Below are 19,495 nucleotides of genomic sequence, written 5' to 3' on the forward strand. Positions count from 1 at the left end.
AGAAGTCGAGATAAGCAAGATTGGAACTGATGACAACATATAAGATCCATTGACTAAACCTCTGCCGCAGGCGAAGCACAACTCGCACACTGCAGCTATGGGAATCAAGCATATTGGAGAATGGCTTTGATGTCCTTGTTTAATGTTTTAAAGTTTTAGAGTTTAAATCTTTGTAAAACATTATTGGTTAATCATTCACGATAAATGAATAGAATTCATTTTTCCATTTAATTTGTGGTTTATTAAATGATGAGTCCCTTCAATTTGACAATATATTCAAGTTAGACTGTCAGGACCAGCCCTGTGACTAAGAAATGTCTATCAAGTGAACTTGAATGTCAAAGGTTGAAAATGGTCCCTAGTCGGAGTTTTCTATAAAATTGGACGAATAGAAAACGTTAGACGACTAGAATGCAAGATGACTAGTAGTTCTGTTTCTTGAACTATGTGGACATGGCAATGTCATAATCATTTGCATAGATACTTAATTTGGGAAGACTAGTATCGGACAAGACCTATGGAACTTTACTGTAAGAGATGAAAATCTGTCATAAGTAAATTTCATTAAAATTATTAGACACTAAATCCTCAATACCTGAGTGATTTGAGATTACTTGTTTGAGAACTGGTTGCTTTGACGTTGACCAACCGTCGCACCGTAAAAGGAGACTATAAAGGCAACGCTCAGGTAATCACCTATCAAACGAAGTCTAATCTCAAGATCGCAAGATTGAGATTGTCCTCCCATAAATCGGGATGAGATGCTTAAAAGTTGTACAAGGCCACTCGGAGAGCCAGAAACTCTGAAATGCATGGCCGTGCTCGGATGAATCATAGGTTATGATTATCTGTTTATTTGATCAGTTGAACTCTGAAACCGAGAAACACCTCTGAACATAATAAGGATGACAACTCTTACCTTATGTTCAAGAGCAAGCATCGAGCGACAAAGGAATTAGGAAATGCACACTTGTCCCTAAGGACAAGTGGGAGACTGAAGGAAATAATGCCCTTGGTCCAAGTATGCATTCTATGTTAAGTCTAATAAATGCGGTTCAGTATTAATTAACAAGTTAATAATTCAGTGAGATCAAGTGAGCTGAATGCCTAGCTAGAGGCCGCTTCAGTTCAAGTGGAATTAATGATACTAATCCACAGCTTACTCTTGACTGAACCCGTAGGGTCACACAAATAGTACGTAAACGGATCAAGTATTTAATGACATTAAATACTCTATCTATGGATATTCGGAATCGACGGATATTGGTTTCAGTGGGAGCTGAGATCGTCACAAGCAAGAAATGAATACTCCGGAAACGATGATATTGCCGGAAACGGAAATATGGATCGTATCGGAAATATAAATATTATCCAAGTCGTAGATGTTGCCGGAAACGGAAACATGGTACGTATCGGAAAATATTATCGGAAATGGAAATATTGCCGGAATCGGAAATATTGCCGGAAACGGAAATATTGTCAGAATCGGATATATTATCGGAATCGGAAAATAATTCCGGAAACGGAAATATTAAATATTTGTTCGAAACGGAAATTAATTCAGGAATCGGAAATATTAAATATTGTTCGTATCGGAAATGAATTCCGGAATCGGGAATTTAATCGGAAGCGTATCGTACGAATTAGCATCGGACGAGGCCCGCTAGACGAAGGCCCAGCACGAAGCCAGGCCATCGTCCAGCGAGCCGCACGCACCAACGCACGCCTCGACCAGGCCCAACGCAAGGCCAGGCCCAGCCAAGGGCGCGCGCGCGCAGCACAGCAGCGTGGGCTGTGCGCCTGTCGTGGGCCGCAAGGCCTGCGCAGGTGCACGGCTTGTGCGATGCTTGTGCGGGAAATCCTAATCCTATTAGGATTTGTGCAAAGATTAAAATCCTAATCCTATACTATTAGATTTGTTTTGTTATTTAGAGTCCTAATAGAGTTCTAACTTGCAAATCCACATCCTAGTAGGATTACAATTCCTTTTCCATACTCCTATAAATAAGTGCCTAGGGTCACAATTTATGGGTACGATTGAAGTATTCAAAGGGTAAGTTTTTGAAATAAAAATCAGCCATACACTTGCAATAATAACCGAAATTCCCAAGCACCTTAAGGGCGATTCTAGTTGGTCTAACTTGAGGCGGATCCGGACGTACTGTGGACTATCTACGGAGGGACGACATTTGGAGTCCTAAAGACTTGTTCTTGTTCGGTTCGGGCGCAGCTAGGGAAGGCACGCTACAACATGTATGCATCTATTCTATGCTAAATGATTATGTGTAAATAATATGCTTTCCTGGCTTTATGGTTTTTCCGCATGATTTATGAATTGTCATATGTATCATAACCTAACAATACTAGCGCGTACCCAACAATAAAACAATCCCCCCAAAGAATAGTTCACATAATTAATGCGCAATTACGTGCTTAATCATGAATTATGATGCAATTAATCACATAAACCAAAATAAAACATGATTAAACTTGAATACACAATGCACAATAAACACCTCACACATAGCACTTAGTTAAATGCACACTTAAATTAAATGCCCTTCTTAATCTACCCTTTCTCACTTGAAAAAGAATAATAATTTTCGAAATTAATTTAACAAATAACTTCAAATATAAGAGAAATTATTAAAAATAAAATCGAAAATTAAAATAATTAATCGAATAATTTAATTAATTAATCCGACTATTTTTCGAAAAATAAAAAAATAATTAAATAAAAAAATAAATAATTCTGATTTTTTTGTTTTGAAAAATTCGGAAAATCCGAGAAAAGATTTTTTTTTTTTCGGATTTTCGAAAGTTTTAATTCGAATTATTCGAATTTAATAAATTCGAGAAATATTAAAATAAAATCAATAAATTTTCAAATAACTTAAAATAATTGGTATTTGGATTTTCAAAATATTGAGTACTAAAAAACAACGTTTTAACTTTAGGAAAACACTTTTCGAAAACCCTAAAGTTCCGCAAATCGTAGTTTAAGGATTTACCACTTTGCACTATTGATTAATGCAAAACAGCTCTCAAACTAGAGTTATGCAAATACCACTTTGTAACACCCTAATAATTCCTTGCTTTTTGTAAAACATTTTCCAACTTAAAACAAAGGAATTACCAAGATATTACCGCCACCGTGATATCGGCTAAGGCTATTTACCAGAATTACGCAGCGGAAATAACTAAGTTTCAAATAAATAAATAGTTAATGGTATAAAACAAATTGGAACCATTAAGGCCCAAAACCAAACATTAAATAGTTTAGGAAATCCATTAACTAAGGTTTAAATCCATACTGTAGTCATCACTAAATTAAAAGTAAAGTTTATAAAGTACGGAAGTAGAATTGAACTCTCAAACACAATTCCCATGATAACTTCTCCCGCAAGTTATCTCTACAAACATATTTTATTAAAATCTACTCCCCAACAATGCAAATGCAATGATGGATCATCATAGGGTCATTAAGGCGAAGGCCATGACCGAAAGACATAAAGCACGAAGTCAGCAAAAGTTGAGTACGAACAAGCTAGAATAACATTCTATCCTAACATGCTTCACTCAACGAATAAATAATCCACATGCAAAAGCCATATAATAAACAAGTCAACATGGAGACAAGACTCGACACTTGACACGACTCTTGACTCACAATTTAATGAAGAAGTAGTTTCAAACGGATAAAATAAAGTATCCTCAAAAGGAAAGAAAAGGGTGATGGGAGCCAACCATATACCAAATAGTAATAATAAGTCGGACTCCTACCGACAGTCGGGCCATACCGACAGGAATTCCAGTGCAAAAAAGCATAAAAAGAAAGAATGAAACAACGTCTTGTATCATTCAAGGAGTACAAGTTTTCCGGCAAGACTCCCCCCATTGTTCATACTCAAGGTATATATGTTCCAAGAGTTTTGAAGCTCATTCTGAGTTGCACTTTACGTTAATTAATATCTTATGTACAAGGCGACTCAAGACGCGACAACGATGCAAGCAATTAAACATTAACACTTCATTTCAATCCTTTAGGATTTGTGATCAAACATAGGACTCAAGTGATATTACTCCATTGTTCCTTCTCAAAAACACTGTTTGAGATAACCCGACATTGCCTGTTAACAAGCAGGGTGTGCCCATAGCACGAGTAGTCCTTAGTTCAATTCACATAGACTTCCCTCACATATTCTACACGGCGGTAGAATAAATAATGCACTAAGGCATAAACACTTGGCTCAAAGTATGCTAGACTTCCTGTATAATAGCATAACCATACTTGCATGCGAAACACTCATACATGCATATCAAATTGAACAACATGCTTGACATAATTCAACGATTATTAAAGATCACAACATGACTGTTCACAAAGCTTCATAAAGCATTAACAAACCATACATGCTCATCACATAGAACCCATAGATTCAAAAGTAATTTATATCATGCTTGTTCACACATCAAACATGAATCCTCAACACTTTAAGTTCACATGATTCACAAACAATACACATCATATAGTCCTCATGGAATAGGTGGTCACCCTAGTCATGTACGTACCTGGAATACCTAAGTACGGGGGCCATTGTGCGAATCACAACTCAAAGCTAAAATTCACCTCCTATTATCAAAATAAGAAAACTTAACTATTATCTGTGTTTACTAAATTTCCAGCAACTTTTATAGATTCTAAAACCCTTGTTTTAGTTGGGAAATAGTCGTTATTTAATTAATTAATAGTCTCAAATAGTCAACTCAAGCCCTAGAGTAAAACATTGACTTTTTGACCTTAAAATCATTAAAAATCGAATTTTTAAGTCCTTTCGATAAATCTGAAAATTTAAGTTGAATCCCATAATTTAATTTGATATTAAATTATGTAAATCGATTGCCTAATAGGTTGGGATTAATACCCTAATAATGATTAAGCATAAAAATCATGTTTTGGCCATAAAAATTGACCCTTTAAATAAAAATAAATCTGAAAATAATACTCCATGTAATTAAGATCATTATTATGAAATTAAATACGAAAAACATCACAATACGGTGTAAATAACCGTTCCGAACAATTTAATAATAAAAATCAATATTTTAAAATACGGAATTGAAATAGAATAGGCAAGGAAGAAAAGAAATATACCAAACCGGCATATAGCACGGTACAATCACGAATTGGATGTGATTGGGCACAAAAGAATTATCCGGAACAAGAACAATCCGTGCGAGCAAGGACGAGCGCGGACAACAGCAACCAACTCACGAGCGCGGAGCAGGGCTCGCGTGTGTGCATCGAGGGCGAGGGGCGAGGCAAGGACTCGGATGGGGCTTGCTCGTCGACGCAACAACGCAACACAACACAACACCAGCGCTGTATGTTGTGCGCTGCGAGTTCGAGAGAGAGACGAGCGAAGAGTGTCAGTGTGTGAGGCCGTGCGTGAGAGGCAGCAGCACGAGGAAAGGCGAGGTCTCGCACAGCACGGGAAGCGAGGGACAAAGAGAGGGATGAGGGCGAGCAACAACACAACGAGCGATGAGGCTCGTGTGTGCGGGCAAGGGACCGGACGAAGAGAGGGAGAAAAAGAGAGGAGAGAGAAAGTTAATGAAATTACTTAGGGGATTTTCAAGGCAAGGGTTTGTATTTATAGTTACCCCATTCTTGTGGGCTTAGGTTTTAGGAAGCTAGTTTAATTGGGCTTGGGGTTTGGGTTAGATTATAATTGAATGCTCATGGTTTTACTTGGGTTTGCCAACGGAATTGGGTTGGAATTAATTCAAACTTTCTGAAAATGGCCCAATAATTTTCCGGTAGAAGTTAATGAATTTATTTAAAACATTCCGGGTTTTATTAAAATATTAATTATTTCATTTAAATAAAAATACATTTAAATTAGCATTAAATGCAATTTAATTTCCGAAATCCAAAAATACTTTATAAATATAATATAATATATTTATAAATTCAGAAAAATACGAGGTATTACATCTCACCTTTCTAAACTTGCCAAATGATTAATTCTTCAACGTAGTGTCTGACATGGATCGAATGACTTGCATATATTCCACTTTGCTTAGTTTATCCAACTCAGGATCTCCCTAACTTAGCATTATCTTTCAAAGGATCTCGGGACCTAATTCGCAACGTACCTTAACCAATAGTCAGGAGTTTGCTTTGTCATCATCAAAACTTTAGGGTCAACAATATTCCCCCTTTTTGGTGATGAGAACAAAAGCAAACTTTCACTAAATATAATTATAATCAATTAGCATAAATTAATGCTTAAAAAAAATAAAATTAAACAAGTTTAGAAAAAAAATTAAACAATCGAAAGAAAATTAATTAAGTTAAATAAAATAGGTTTTTATTATTATTTTTAAAAGAAAAAAATTTAAACTATCAAAATAAAATTAATTTCAATAAACGAAATAAAATTAAAATTAATAGAAATTTAATTTAACTTACATCAAGAAGAGAGTAGTGAGACATGAACTCAAGTGATAAATTGAGAGTGTTCCCCCTGTTGGCATTAACAAAAAGTAGACAAACGCAAGACTAGTATATACCATTTATAGCGCCCTCCGATCAACGATTGGCTAACTAAGTTAGCCTCAAAGGTAAGTTTCAACGTACTAAATTTGAATAAAAAACATAATAATTAACAAGCCAATTTTTAGAGATACGATCTTTTAGGAGTTCCACTTAAATAAAAGAAATAAAAGTCGTAATGTTTCCCAACAGAGGGTTACATACCTGTAGACACCTAAATCGTGTCTCTCCTAATGGGATGATGACGATACTATTATCCTTGCTAGGTGGTTGGTGCAACTCCGTGTGGAAGTCCCAATTGCTAAAATGTATTTCAAAATCCAAAATCCAAAGTCTAATTCTCGAGCCCGTTCCTCTTACGGAACTCAGTACAAAATTCAAATTTCAAAAATCAATTTCAAAATCCAAACACAATCTCATCCAATGAACCTCTCCATTGTTCTTACAAGGCCTTTTCCAGTCAAAATGACATTAACAAATCCAAATTTGGGCGCCGACCTACAAAATCGAGCATGTCGGGCCCCGTCCCGTAAAACCGAGTTCAAACACGAAATCAAAATTCAAAAACGGCTTGTTTTTAGACGCAAATCAATCCTTAATCCCCAAGCAAACACTATGTGCCAAATTCGTACAAACCGTACAAAGGTACATCGATACAAGACAAGAGCAAGGACGACGTCATCGTCCTTCCTTTGGCGGATTCTAAGCCACTTCACCTGCGTCAGGCGCAACTGGCTTTTGGATTTTAGCCGCTTAATCCCCTCTTTAAACCCCCATTTCCCAAGCATTTGGGGAGGCAGATTATCAACGTATCGACTTAATCTCGAAATTCTCTCAAAATCAAATACAAAAATCAAGTTCAAATCTACAATTTCCTTAACAATTCCATACATTTAAGCAATTGGGAGCACTAATCGGAAAGCTAACCTAGTCCTAAATAGGTAATTCCGAATCCTTAATCAAATCTACAATGCTTTCTGCTCTTCTATATTTCTAAATACAATTCCAAGGATATTATCATTTGGGCTCATTCTCATGATTAACTAGGAAAAACATATCAAAGGTGCCATCTTTGGGGAGGTTTCACTCTTGAAATCCTTCCCAGATGATTGTCCAAGCACCATTTCAATAATTCCATACAAGATTCAATCTTTGAGTTCAAAAATAATTAGTAAGTTGATGATTTTATTTTTAAAAGTGTTACTTACAACAATCACACACTTTTACAAAATCCAAACCTTTTCAAAAAGTTCAATGATGTTTATGAAAAGTGCAACTCCTTTCCTAAACTAGAATCTATGAACATTCATCTTATATGTTTAAATACAAGTCGCATTTTCAAGATTTTATGATGTTTAAGGTTGTTTGTAATCACTTCCTTAAACTAGAATCAATTTCAAAGTTATGGAGCACATTAAAGGTGAGATCTTTTTAACAATAAAAGGTTTAAACTTTAAGAATCAAGCCTCCTAGGTTCAATATTCATGTTCAATATTCAAGTTCAATGTTCAAGTTCAATTTCAATAACCAAAATCTAAGATACTTTATGATGAGCAACTCATCCTAAAGTGGATATTTTTAGAATTGAATCCGTGTCGGACGCACTTATTATTAAGTAGTCGTTTGGCGTTAGGATCTCAAATACAATAATACAATTTCAATACCGCAATTTTAATTTCCCATTTTAATATCGCACATTTCAATATCGCACATTTCAATATCACATTTCAATAACGCACATTTCAATATCGCACCTTTGTTTTTGTAATTTCAATTCCGCAATCTTTACTCACCTTATTTTAAGGTGATGTGGTTTTGTACGCACTTTCAATAATTCATTTACTTATTGTGATGATGCTTTACTTGTTTATCGCTTTCATAACCTCGCATGCTAAATTCAAAAAAATACAAAAGGTTACATCACGCTTAACAAAGATAATTCTTGGACAAACCGACCTTAGGTTCCTTAATTAACTTTAAAGCAAAGTGACCACGTACAAGTAGCAATTTCAATGTTCTAAAATGCATGCTCCAAACAACCTAGCGTCATGATTAGGATTATTCGAAAACAATCCTTGTCTTGCACTCGAATGTACTTCTAAAGCTCGCAAAATAAGCATCTCGTTCCCTTGCCCGAATCTCACACATTCGGTTTCTAAGATTCAATGCCTTATCCACGAGAGTCAACTTTGGTCTTTCCAAATCGGACTCTTAAATATTGTTTGGTGGCGACTCCTTCGAAATTCAAAATCTACAAAACCCGTAGGGGAAATAAAAAATCCACTATTCGTCGGGAAAGCGTAAGAGAAAAATAACCCCCCTACAATTCTGACGACTCTGCTGGGGATTTCTAAATTTCAATTCGATTATACAAGCACTCCTTGAGCAACCTGCCACTGCCACGCTCAAGTTTTGGATTCTAGCAGTAGCGCTGGGCGCAGGCCTCTGTATTAGGTTATGAATAATACAATAATATAATTCATGCGGAAAAACCATAAAGCCAGAATCCAAATTAATGGCCACATAGTCAATTAGCATAATTTAGGTTACATACAATGTGATGCGTGCCTTCCCTAGCTGCTCCCGAACCGAACAAGAACAAGTCTTTAGAGCCCCAAATGTTGCCCTTGCGTAGAAAGTCCACCGCACGTTTGGATCCGCCTTAGGTTTAACCAAATAGGATTTTACTTAAGGTTTTATGTATTCGGGTTAGGCTATATTATGTTCTCCCTTGAACAAAATGTAAGTAAAGAATATGATTTTCTATGTATGAAATTATGAGGGCCTAGCCTCATATTTATAGGGTAGGAAATAAGGAATTTGAGTCTTACTAGAAAGAGAATTACCAACCCTACTAGGATTGAAATTCTTATCCAATTATAATTGTAACATTAATTAAACTTTTAATTAAACCAATTCTAATAGGACAAGGAAAACTAATACTTAATCCCAAATTTACTTGCCAACTAAGTAATCGAACTTTTCTTGGAGCCCAAGACAAAGTAACCAACGCAACCACAATGGGCCACGCTTGTGCGCGTGCCTGCCTAGGCCTAACCGCAGCCGTAGCTGGCCAAAGGCCCAGCGCGCTGCAGCCTTGCCTTAGCAGGCTGCTGCTGGCTTGCTGCTCGTGGCTTGGCGGGCAGCTTGCTGCTGCTGCCTTGCCTTGCTGCTCGCGGCCCACAACGCTCCAAGCCTATCGGCTGGGGGCTGGCGCTGGGCTTCATACTAAGTGCTATGCGCTTGGCCTTTTCCTTGTCGAGCGATGGGCCAACTCGCTTGCCGGCTTGTCGCTCGTCGAGCTTCCGTTTTGTTTTCCGATTCCGGAATCCATTTCCGTTTCGAACAAATATTTACGTTCCCGTTAATATTTCTGATTCAGAAAATAATTTTCCTTTTCCGACAATATTTTCGATTCCGGTAATATTTTCGTTTCCGGCAATATTTCCGATTCCGGCAATATTTCTATTTCCGATAATATTTTCCGATACAAACCATGTTTCCGTTTCCGGCAACATCTACGACTTGGATAATATTTATATTTCCGTCCTGAACCATATTTCCGTTTCCGGCAATATCTTCATTTCCGGAGCATTCCTTACTTTTCCTTTTGACGATTTCAGCTCCCACTGGAACCGAGATCCCTCATTTCCGAATGATCATAAATAAAGTACTTAATGAATAATATATTCACATAAATACTTTATCCTTTCACGTACTATTTGTGTGACCCTACGGGTTCAGTCAAGAGTAAGTTGTGGATTAATATTATTAATTCCACTTGAACTGAAGCGGCCTCTAGCTAGTCTTTCAGTTCACTTGATCTCATTGAATTGTTAACTTATTAATTAATACTGAATTGCATTTATTAAACTTAGCATTAAATGAAGACTTGGACCAAGGGCATTATTTCCTTCAGTCTCCCACTTGTCCTTAGGGACAAGTGTGCATTTCCTAATTCCTTTGTCTCTTGATGCCTACTCATGAACATAAGGTAAGAGTAATCATCCTTATTATGTCTAGAGGTATTTCTCGGTTTCAGAGTTCAACTGGTCAAATAAACAGATAATCATAGCCTATGATTCATCTGAGCACGACCATGCATTTTTTCAGTTTCTAGCACTCTGAGTGGCCTTGTACATCTTTCGGCATCTCATCCCGATTTATGGGAGGACAATCCCAATCTTGCGATCTTGAGATTAGACTTCTTTTGATAGGTGATTGCCTGAGCGTTGCCTTTATAAGCTCCTTTTACGGTGCAACGGTTGGTCAACGTCAAAGTAACCAGTTCTCAAACAAGTAATCTCAAATCACTCAGGTATTGAGGATTTAGTGTCTAATAATTTTAATGAGATTTACTTATGACAGATTTTCATCTCTTACAGTAAAGTTTCATAGGTCTGTCCGATACTAGTCTTCCCAAAGTAAGTATCTATGCAAATGATTACGACATTGCCATGTCCACATAGTTCAAGAAACATAACTACTAGTCATCTTGCATTCTAGTCGTCTAATGTTTTCTATGCGTCCATCTTTATAGAAAACTCCGACCAGGGACCTTTTACAACTTTTGACATTCAAGTTCACTTGATAGACATTTCTTAGTCACAGGACTGGTCATGACAGTCTATCTTGAATATATCGTCAAATTTGAAGGGACTCATCATTTAATACTAAACCAAGATTAAATGGAATATGAAAATAAATTTCATATATGATAAATGTTCAACCCCTGTGTTTTACAACCATGGGCCTCGAACCCATCTTTGAAACAATTAATGGAATTCAAAACTATGTTTGACTTCTAGTGCCACAATGTGAGTGTTGTATTTCATTTGTTGCATAAGTTTAGTTATCATGCTTTGCCAATCTTAATATCCTTTTTCATCGAATGTCTTTCTTTTGAGTTTGTTTATTATGTGATCTAGTGTTTCTTACTTCAATAGTGGTTCTACGCATTTTGCAATGAAGAACCATCAAGTCAGCAGACATGTGATCTACCCAAGTTCAGTGAAGAACTCTTAACGTAAACAACTCTGTTTCATTGCTTCTTAGGCAATAAGTACTGTACTTCAACTGTATAGGTTGCTAGTGATGCTTTGTTTTGATTTGCTTATCCAAGCAGTTCACGGATACGGGGAATACTTCTCGGCTGTATCTTAGAACATAGAGATAATTTCCCACGCAACAACTCATGGTCTTCAATCCGTGTTTCCTTTTCAAAACACGATGCGTTGTAGCTCGTCCTTGCCAATGGTTAACTCCAAAGGGATCTTGCTTGATCCTTTGTCAGTGTTTACACGTGTAGCATTGATATACAACATATCTTTATTTCCTTGAATCAAGAACTATTACTATGTACCTTTTCAAGTACCATAAGTTTTTCTTGATCTCAATCTAGTTGATCTTTACTTTGAACATTAGAGATTGGTATACGTTCGTCATGCCTAAAGCCATACGATACATTTTTGGCGATCCTTATATTATATCATACATGATAAATTATTTTGCAGAATAATTCCTAATTGAATTCTATTCATGTAACTTTAGCTATCCCATTTCAGTAGATACTGAATCCAGCTAAATTCTTGGACATATAATATAAGTGAAGAATCTCATTAGATTCTTTGATGTTTAACTTAGTAAATGCTTATACATAGTTCAAACATTCATTACTTAATTAGATTTATTCACATGGGTCGAATATCTCAAATGGAGTCTTTCATGTTTGATTTAGTAAATTCCATTACTTAATCCAAAACAATATTCTAAGATCTTTTGAGTATAAATTTTAGTACCCAATATGTACTAAGTTTCTCCTTGGTCCATCATTGACGAATAATTTCAAATCTAAGTCATTAGCATTTGAATGCTATTTCACAATAGAGAGATATGTGTGTGATACACATAGGACCAATTAAGTTTATGTACTCCCACAAAACTTCTTATACATTTATAAGATTCATGTATATTTTATGAAACTAAAATACTTATTAGTTTCACTAAAATACAATTCTAATTGCCAATTGCTTGGTTAAATCTGTACTTAGATTTCATAAGCTAGCTTTCCTTTTCAAGCATTTATTTGGATCCACAAATCCTATGACATGCTACGTACATAGTTTCTTCCAACATTTGATTGAGGAATACGTTTTGTCATCCAATTTCCATATGTACCAATATGCAATCAATATGCTTGATTTATAGATTTGAGCATTACGATTTTGCATGAGGTTTCAACACAATCCACACCGTGAATTTTCTTGTAACCTTTAGAAACTAATCTAGCTTTGTGTGTGAAGATACAATTCCATGTTTTATGGTTTTTATCCTAAAAACCAATTTGCAACCAATAGGTGTGAAACTATTCTTGCAAATCAACAAAATTTTAATTTTGTCATCAAAACACTTAGTATGTTTTATGGCCTTTAACCAATTAAACATTAAGTCTATATATGGCCTCTAACCATTTTAGGGAATCTATATTTCGTCAAAGCTTTCTTACAAATCACAAACTCATTACCATTCTTGATAATAGTTTGACTGCAAGTTGTAGGTTTCTTCACTATCTAATAGAAGAATCTCATAGTTTCAGTGACCTGAACTCTATGCCTACATGAGTTTAGAACATCAAACAATAGAATATCAATAGCCACTTGAAAGTGCTTTGAATATTCTGTTCTCCTTGAAGCACTTGTAAAGTCTTCTAACAGATGTCTATTCTTTAATCCACTTCTAAAGTCCTTAAAGAATAAGTGTTCAGATTTTCTAAAGAACTTCGAAAAGCCTCCGGAATGTCCGTTTATGTTTGTTGTTCGCCTCGAAGACTTTCGAGGTCTATTTTCTCCCACTTGTCATTTTGGAAACGAATCTCCAAAAGGACACTATTTCGAGCAAATAAACATTATGTTCTCAAAAATCCGTGGTAGAAACAATACCCTTGTGTCTCATCACAATGAAACATATATCTATACTTGGGCCTTAGTTTGTCGAATAACAAACACTAAGCTCCCACTGAGTTTAGCGACTCTTTAGATATATATAATTGAAAAAGTATTATGACATTATTTTGCAATAGCTTTGACGAATTTGGTTTAGTTTGGTGGTAGTTGAGCATTTTGTTTTAGAAATTATAGGAATATTCTTTATGATTCATCATTGATCGAATCAAGTACCAATTGACTTCGATCATTCCAATTTAGATATACCATATATTATGGAGCTCGATCGTGAAATTACAACACACAATCATTGATGATCATTCTTGACTTAAGTAATCATCAACATGATCTAACCTAGATCTTTATGATTTCTTGCCAAGTGGATTTTATACTTCTCAATCTTTGAACTAGTCAAACAGATTCAAATTTATATCACATTGAGTAAATAAACCTATATTCACTCTAATTCAGGTGAAATAATAAAGTCATTAAATCTTTCTTTAGCTTTGAACTCTATTGTCTAGGTGTTCTAACAATAGTTCATATCTTTTGTTACTTTCAACAAGTAAGACTAGCTTGTCTTTAATTGATCTAGAAATCAATCTACTTTCAAAAGTCCATCAAAATAGAGATTTTGAATGTTAGCTTGTCGACATGGTCTAAAAAACAATGCTAAAGGTTTGTGGAACTCAAATCAAGAGATTAATTTGAACCTAGTAAAGTTCTTATTGTTAAAGAGTGTTTGTTTTAATCAAGCATACATGACTCAACCCTTAAATGACCATTTCATTCAAATAAACAAACAAACATTGTTTTTGTTTTTCTTGAATGTGAGTCTTTCTGTGTTTGAAGAAGAAATTTAGGTATGCTGATTATGGAACAAAATAGCCATTAAGTTCAGCCTTGAAAGGACTTAAAACAAACTAGATGACCCTACAACTAATGTAGCAATGCCATGCTTAATTTCCCACTTGTAGGTCATTAGTGTATCCTAGCTAGCTTCCATCATTTGAGTTATTACCGAAGTAAGAACCTCAAGCGGTATATGATACCAAGGAAGTTTAATTGCTAGGTCACTTCTCTTTAAACATAAACTTATAGGTAAATTCCTTTTCACTTGTTCCTTGTTTTCCTATTTCTTGTACCCTTTCTTATAGTCTTAAGAATTGACTTCTCTAGTGTTGAGTTTTATACTTTGTTAGACATGTCCAATGTCACTCCAACAAAGGTTACCATTTTATTTATGTTGAATATTTTTCTTCAACTAGATGATCTTACCAGAAGCTTCTAAAGTTCTCTAAGCATCAATCTATTCGAATGTCTAGGGACTAGACTCATTCGAGAATTAAATGGAAAAATATATTAGGTTGTTATCCATTGGTAAAGTTGAGCGTTTAAACTCAATGCTTTATGATCTCAAAACTACGTTGTATTTTTAATTCACAAGCACCAATCAGTTTTCCGTTCGACTTTGATACTTGAAAACAACCATAAAAGTCGCTAAAAGAAAAATACATTTTAAATTGCTCACTTTCTCCCATTTCCGTGAATCGTTCTTGGATTCACTACCAATCGAGGAAATTTACTGTTACCTTTCTAAAAGGATTTACTGCAATGTAAGATATTTAATTATAAACAATAATTAAAACATACATTGAAGCATGCAAATTCTAACATTTATCATGAGTAATAACTTGAAAATTAAAGCAATCATGCAATTTAAACAAGTCATTGGCATTTTATTCGAAATATTTAGTTCTGGCAGGTGTAAATAAAATGAATCCCAGACCCCAAAATCATTGATAAATTAAGCACGATGTGACATAATTATAAAATATTTTAGGTAAGCAAATCCGTTGCTAATAGTCTAGAAACTAATCTTGGTTGATAGGTGTGTCTAAGAACTTATTAGGTAAACCTATCCCATTTTCCACGACATAAAAGGAATCCTTACTTATATCGTTGAGTTCAACCAAAATCAACTTGTACTCACAACCAATTGTGTACTACGATCAGAAGTGACACCTCGCTATGGCGGAAAACTATCACTAATTGATCGACAAATGTGCTCACAACATTGTGTATCTTACCTCTTTAGAATCAATAAGTAACACCTCGCTATGGCGGAAAACTATTACTAGATTGATGTAAAGGTTATCCAAGTAAGTGTTATTTTGGAATGACACCTTTTAACTCAATTTTAAAGTTTCGAACTTAGGGCTCTTACTATGTTGGTTAGATTTTAAGTGAACTAAAATCCTTAATCATACAACATAATCAAGCCACAATCTCTTGCATAATTAAGACATATTTAAAGCAATAAATAACTTAAAACATGCATAAGATTTAAATGTGATATAGTATGGCCCGACTTCATCTTGAAGCTTCAACTTCAAACTCCGTCTTGAAAATGGATTGGAAACTCCGTCTTGAATTTCACCATGGAGACGCCATTTTCTTCAAATAGGATATGCTATAATTAAAACTAATTACAACTATTTGATGGTACGCAGACCATATTTAAATAAAACTTTGGTGCATAAGACCAATTTTACATTCAAATTAATGGTGCGCAGACCATATTTACTATCCTATTTGGGCCATACTAGTCACTATCCACAACCTGCAAAACATCACATTTACAATATACCATTCATCCATTCATTTATCAATGAATGGCCTACATAGCAAGTTAGTAGAAAAATCATGCATCACATAAACATTTGCAACAACTAATCAAAGGTTCCAACAATCTACAAATTATTCAACCTTATTAGTTCTAATCGAGTTGTTTTAACCTTAAAGTAATAAAGACCTAATCAAGAGTTTAATGACTAAATGCTCCCACTAAAACCAAGAATTTACATGCTTTGCAAAGTTTAAACATAAAATTGTATTTCCTAGTCCAACCGGAAACTTACAAATTTAATTAAAATTTAAAGCTCACATAAAGATAAATTTAAATCCCTTTATATTATTTTCGGTTAATTAAAATTAATTAATTATAATTTTACCAAGGTTTTAATTTTTATTAAAATAATTAGTATAAAACAAATTATAATAATTAAATTTCGAGATAAATTAAATTACGAAATTAAATTTAATTAAAAATCGTTTTTGACCGAAAATTAAAAGACAAAACGAAAGAAGTTAATCGGCCAAGGCAAGGCACATGGGCGCAAGGCCCATGCCTCGCCAAGGCTTGCAGCGTTGCAAGAGCTGACTGCACGCATGGCCGAGGCCATCGCACAACCAGACCCTCGCCAGTGCCCATTGGCTCGACGTCATTGCTGGATGCTGCTGCATGCTTGCTTGCTTTGCGCGCATGGCACGAGGGAATCTATCGATGCATCGTCGCCATCGCTGATGGGCACAACGCGGGCTGTCAGACGCGCACGACTCAGAAACCACCACACGCTGCCTCGACGCCAGCACTGCTGGGCGTGTGCAACGTTGCCCCTTCGCCTTGCTCGATCACTCGCACAAACAACACACACTGCACAGGGGTTGTCCCCGTAGGCGTGGCTCGTGCATTGCTCGCTGCCTTGTACCGCATGGGCGACGAGCTCCCTTGCTGGTCTTCGCATGCCCCCACTTTGCAACACCCCTTAAGGATAACACTTAGCTTCCATTGCTACGTGTGTGCAAGTTTGTGAACGATTTATAAAAATCAAAACTTTATATTTAAATTTAACCAAATTAATAGTTCATATTAATTTCACTAAATTTAGGCGAAAAATCGAAAATTTATTATTCAAATTAATTTCCGATTACATATTTTCTTAGGGATTAAAATCTAGGTTATAAAATTTTAAAATATTTCAATTTTAACAAATTTTATGGTGGGTTTTAATCATAGGATCCTAATTGAATTATCAATTAGTTATGAAAATCAAAACAAATTCTAAATTATTTGAAATTCAACAAATTAATTATAATTACAAATTAGGTTGTATAATTAACAAAATTAGACCTTAAAATTGTTAAACATATACAGTAGGTCAATCATAAATTCAAGATTTATATACAAGATTCGCAAATATTTAATTTAACATCATAAAAATCAAAAATTTTGCATTCGAAAAACTAAAACCTCCGAAAAGTCATAGTTAGGCTTCGAATTTGGTAATTCTGGGTTCGGCATCAAATCTTTGATTTTGTCAAAACTTTAAAACGCCGTTTACATGCGAAATTCACTATAAAAACATAAGATATCGACCTCTATTGACAAAATTGCCGAAAAATCCTGCGAACATATAATCAAATAATCGCACGAATTTGCAATCAATTACATCGACGAAATTAATCACCCCTTTAATTAATTACAAATTTATAAAATTTAATCCATGTTAACTATAATTGATTATGGAATTAATTAGAGGCTCGTGATACCACTGTTAGGTGATGAATAATACAATAATATAATTCATGCGGAAAAACCATAAAGCCAGAATCCAAATTAATTGCCACATACTCAATTAGCATAATTTAGATTACATACAATGTGATGCGTGCCTTCCCTAGCTGCTCCGAAACCGAACATGAACAAGTCTTTAGAGCCCCAAACGTTGCCCCTGCGTAGAAAGTCCACAACACGTTCGAATCCGCCTTAGGTTCAACCAACTAGGGTTTTACTTAAGGTTTTATGTATTCGGGTTAGGCTATATTATGTTCTCCCTTGAACACAATGTAAGTAAAGGATATGATTTTCTATGTATGAAATTATGAGGGCCTAGCCTCATATTTATAGGGTAGGAAATAAGGAATTTAAGTCTTACTAGGAAAAGAACTTACTAACCCTACTTGGATTGAAATTCTTATCCAATTAGAATTGTAACATTAATTAAACTCTTAATTAAACCAATTCTAGTAGGACTAGGAAAACTAATTCTTAATCCCAAAGTTACTTGACAACTAAGTAATCGGACTTTTCTAGGAGCCTAAAACGAAGCAACCAACACAACCACAATGGGCCACGCTGGTGCGCGTGCCTGCCTAGGCTAAACCGCAGCCGTAGCTTGCCAAAGGCCCAGCGCGCTGTAGCCTTTCCTTGGCGGGCTGCTGCTGGCTTGCTGCTCGTGGCTTGGCGGGCAGCTTGCTGCTGCTGCCTTGCCTTGCTGCTCGAGGCCCACAATGCTTCAGCCCCATCGACTGGACGTTGGCGCTAGGCTTCATGCTCAGTGCTATGCACTTGGCCTTTTGCTTGTCGAGCGATGGGCCCCTCGCTTGCCGGCTTGTCGCTCGCCGAGCTTCCGATTCGTTTTCTGATTCCGGAATCCATTTCCGTTTCGAACAAATATTTACGTATCCGTTAATATTTCCGATTCCGGAAATAATTTCCTTTTCCGACAATATTTCCGATTCCGCTAATATTTCCAATTTCGGCAATATTTCTGATTCCGACAATATTTCTATTTCCGATAATATTTTCAGATACAAACCATGTTTCCGTTTCCGGCAACATCTACGACTTGGATAATATTTATATTTCCGTCATGAACCATATTTCCGTTTCCGTCAATATCTTCATTTCCGGAGTATTCTTTACTTTGCATTTTGACGATTTCAGCTCCCACTAGAACCGAGATCCGTCATTTCCGAATGATCATAAATGGAGTACTTAATGAATAATATATTCACTTAAATACTTGATCCGTTCACGTACTATTTGTGTGACCTTACGGGTTCAGTCAAGAGTAAGTTGTGGATTAATATTATCAATTCCACTTGAACTGAAGCGTCCTCTAGCTAGGCATTCAGTTCACTTGATCTCACTGAATTATCAACTTGTTAATTAATACTAAACCGCATTTATTAGACTTAGCATTAAATGCAGACTTGGACCAAGGGCATTATTTCCTTCACCCTGCGCCAAGCGCTGCTGCCTGCATTCAACACAGTGGCTTCCAGTGGCAGGTTGTGCATTCTGTCCTAGTTTTTGAGTGGGATTTTAGTTCAGATTTTGAATTTCGAAGAACGCTCCCAAACCTTGAGA

Source organism: Spinacia oleracea, chromosome 4 (genome assembly GCF_020520425.1).
Source record: "Spinacia oleracea cultivar Varoflay chromosome 4, BTI_SOV_V1, whole genome shotgun sequence".
Taxonomy (NCBI): Eukaryota; Viridiplantae; Streptophyta; class Magnoliopsida; order Caryophyllales; family Amaranthaceae; genus Spinacia; species Spinacia oleracea.